This window comes from Zingiber officinale, chromosome 10B (assembly GCF_018446385.1).
Source record: "Zingiber officinale cultivar Zhangliang chromosome 10B, Zo_v1.1, whole genome shotgun sequence".
NCBI lineage: Eukaryota > Viridiplantae > Streptophyta > Magnoliopsida > Zingiberales > Zingiberaceae > Zingiber > Zingiber officinale.
The window spans coordinates 45,652,723-45,656,844 of record NC_056005.1 but is presented as its reverse complement, the minus strand read 5'-3'; the positions used below and the strand labels follow the sequence as shown (position 1 = coordinate 45,656,844).

At 40.0% G+C, this 4,122-nt stretch overlaps 1 long non-coding RNA gene across 1 annotated transcript; it reads right to left on the bottom strand.

The window, feature by feature from the left end:
• Positions 1–1,617: 1,617 nt before the first annotated feature.
• Positions 1,618–2,813, bottom strand: LOC122028534. Its single transcript, XR_006124848.1, has 3 exons — positions 2,131–2,813; positions 1,993–2,066; positions 1,618–1,829 (listed from the first exon to the last, which is right to left on the bottom strand). It is a non-coding gene; the product is annotated as an uncharacterized LOC122028534 (long non-coding RNA).
• Positions 2,814–4,122: the final 1,309 nt, after the last annotated feature.

Genomic DNA, 4,122 nt, shown 5'->3' with positions numbered 1-4,122 from the left:
GCGGGCGCGCGAGGAGGCGCGGTGAGCACAGTGAGTTGTTTCGATGAGAACGAAGAGAAAAAAAAAGAAAAAATTGCATTTAAAAATTAAAAAGAAAATGACATGGCAAGCCCGTAACAATCCGTAGGAAATAGTCCGCAGCATACCAATCCTCTCTCTCTCTCTCTCTCTCTATATATATATATATATATATATGAACGAAGAGAAAAAAAAAAGAAAAAGTTGCATTTAAAAATTAAAAAGAAAATGACATGGCAATCCCGTAACAATCCGTAGGAAATAGTCCGCAGCATACAATCCTCTCTCTCTCTCTCTCTCTCTCTCTCTCTCTCTCTCTCTCTCTCTCTCTCTATATATATATATATATATATATATATATATATATATATATATAGAGCGAGAAAACCCATCGAGTGAAAGAAAACCCATCGAGTCAAACCTACTCCACTACAGCGAGAAAAACACAACCCACAACGGAAAAGCATCGCAATGGAAAACATGGATAGCATACCAAAATCTCAATATAAGATCCACGAGTGAAAGAAACACACATCACAAATCTGTAGATCACATAACAAGGAACCAAAGTCCAAAAATAGAAAACCATCTCGACATGGAGTGAGAATTAGTAACTAGAACCTCCTGATAATTTCAACCTGAAATAGTAATAAATCAACGGAGTGAGTTCAAAAACTCAGCAGGTATCGATTAGACATACATAGTAAGATATAACTATCAGTAATAATCATGCAGTACAGTCTTCCGAATAATAACAAAAAATGTAAAAATTAACAACAGAAGAAATTGTACTCACCAGGACCTCCTATCCGGATACAAGGGTCGTCAGACCAAATACCTCACGTCTCCTATATGCATGTCAATCATATGCAACCACCAAAATGTATCAATCACAAGCAATAAATGCAATCCATGCATATGATGCAAATGACATGGTTACCCATGACGCCAGTCAGCCACCTCACACGCGATGGTGAGGTCGAGTGGGTAGGGCTATGACAACTGTGCACTCTGCCATCACTACTCCTGAGTGACCGAGTGAACAGGATGTTGTCGGAGTACACCTATCCTCCTAGCCCAAACATAGTGGGGGAGCCTAAGCTCTCATCTCCCTGTGTCATAGTCAAGTGGAAGGATCCCTGTCTGCTATCATGCTGCAGTCACACTACCCATGAGCGGTCCTGCGGAGCCCTGATAGAGCAAACTGCACACACCTTGCCTGATATACCACTAACCCATGAGTGGTTGTGTGTACAGATCATGTAATTGGAGATGTGCTCAACTATAAAGAAGCTGACAATCGCTCAACATGCTATCATACAAAATGGTGCATGACACTAAAGCATATAACTCTTGAAAATGTCAACCTCCATATAATATGTACCAAAAGGAAAATCGAGTCCATAACAAGGATCTAGATATATATGTCAGGTAATAAATCTAGGTACACATATCAGATAATAAAATTAGGTACACATGCTAGATAATAAATTTAGGTACACATGCCACGTATATCTAGTAGCTAGGCCTATATCCGATAATGCATTGTATGTCACTACTTCTATGAACATAAGTACACATGGCAAGAATCAAGAGGCATAAACATAAATGCATAACAGATAACAATATAGGCATACTACAAGTATCAAGTAGTGATATACCAAGCAAATATAAACATAACCATTACTACTAGTTATAACCTATTACACATATCAGAATGACAATATCAAAATATATAAGTCAAAGGTACCCAACTCAAAAGAAGATCATATCAGATAAATCCCACGTCGTGATGCTATGTCAATGGAGTCCTGTATCAAAGTATTTTATTTAGCTAAGTTCTTATGAATTAAATAGCTAAATAAAATCCTCAAAACTAGTTAGGGAAAACCCTAATCAAAATGATCCTTAATTGTTTTTATGAATTAATCCAATAGATTAAGCAACCCTAAACTCACCTAAATATGTACTTACCCACTGCTAGAGGAGGTTGCTGCTGGATCCGGTGGTTGGAGCAAGGTGGAGTCGCAAATCTCCCCGTGAGAACCCTAAAACACAGCCAATCTTAGCATCCAATCCTTATAGATCCTGGAACTTGGAATCAAAGCTTACCCTATGCAGCCAGTCCCTCTCTGATAATGGAGTGGCAAGAATGTGACACTTGCTTGATCTACTGACACAGCATAATTAGAGGGGTAAATGTGCCCAAAGGAGTAGATCTGTTGTGATCGACTCGGTTGATCGCTGGAAATGGTGGTTGCTTATCCTACGATGGCTGAATGATGTCAATGTAGTCGGAATTTGGTGGTGACACACCCATCAATGCGCTATGGGAGAGCCCAGAGGTGGAGAAGGCGCACGGATTCAGTTGCCGGCGATGAATCGATAGCGAGAAAGGGGTAGAAGGGCTCTGGTTCGGTGGCTGTCCATAGCTCGATCGCAAGAGGGGCGGATCCAAACTAGGGCAGAGGGTGGCTAGGGCACAGGCGACAAGGCTCGGGTAGTTGATGGCCGGCTAGCGCCAATTTGCAGCGTCAGCAAGGGCAGCGGTGCTTCGGCGTCACTAGATTGCAGTGAGAAGAGGAGAAGGCGGTGTTGCGACACAGGTGACAGATCGGGAGAGGAGAGGGCTCGAGGCTTTCCTTGGTCAACAATTTTGTACGCGTGGGAGATGAGGCGTCGCGAGGCGGCGCCGTTGTGTTGGGGAAGATAAAGAGGAGAAGAAGGGATGAGTCGACAGTGGGGGAATGAGAAGGAATCGGGAGAAGGAGGGGGGAATGAGGAAGCTTCGGCATATGAGATTTAGGGCACTTAATACAACTTATTTATGTAGGGTTTAATTTATTAAACCTTAAGTTAATTTCTCAATCAATTCTCATTTAATTGGTATTATAAATGGGTTTTTCTCAAATCTATAAATTTATCCTCTTAAATTCATCATACGAGCTCTAAAAAATTTCCAGAAAATTCTTAAAAATTTTTAAGAATCCCCTTATGGTTATTCGTCCTTTTCGGTATTTTACATGTATACTTCTCCCATTCTTGAACTCCATTAGCCATCAATTTCTTCCCAAAGTTAACCATTTAGGCAATTAAAATCTGCATGAGATAGAGGGAGAATTAGGAAAAGGATGAAATATTTCCAATGTAAAATCAAGGATGATGAAACAAATCAATAATCTTGGTACAACAAGTTGAGGATGTACGATCCTTCCATATGAACATTAGTTGTAGTTTTTCTTCAAAGATCTAGACTCCTTTTGAAAAAACAAGAGCATTGAAATCTCGAAAATGGTTCCTTTTATGAGTATTTAGTACATTGACATCGCAAATCCATGAAACAAGCTGAGTACAAGGAACTCAAAGTTTAAAATACAAAAACAGCTGATACTGAAGGATGGGTAAAGAAGTGGAAAGGATCCTTCATGATTTACTGGATATGAAATATTCTGCTAAGCCATACTTCTGTTCTTATCAAAAGCAACTAGTTATGGTACCTTTTGCCAGGGAAAATAAAAAAAATCTCTCACTGATAAACCAGATGCCTATAGAAGAGAGAAGAGTCACTCCACTTCAATAGCTTTATGATCTTAATTTACACGTGCCTGAAATGAACACGAAAGAGAAAATTTAACTTCATATCACCTTGAATCAATCCTTCTTCCCCGTGCCAAAAAGATGAGTTCTTCAATTGTTTAAACCTTGTCAATCACTAGAAAAAGGGCAGGAATCATATCAAAGGCGCCTCTTATCTTCGCACTAACCTGCCCCCGATCACAGACAAAGCAAAGCTGTTGATTTTACATGACTTGAAGAACCCATTTTTTGAAAACTCTTACCGTAAAGAAACAAAACTAAAGAAATAAATAACAAACAAAGAAAAAAAAAAAGGTGATTTTGTCCTTTTTTCCTCGAAGCGACCGGCTATTACAGTCGACTGTAAATGAGGAATCGAGAACGACGAAAATTACCAAAAAGCTACAAGGAACCCGATGAGTAACCTACCAAGCCACAGAAGAGAGAAGTCGGCTAAGGAAGATCACTCAGCAGGAGAGCGATCGGCCAAGGAGGGTTCCAATCACACAGTTGGCCTGGTCGGGGCAA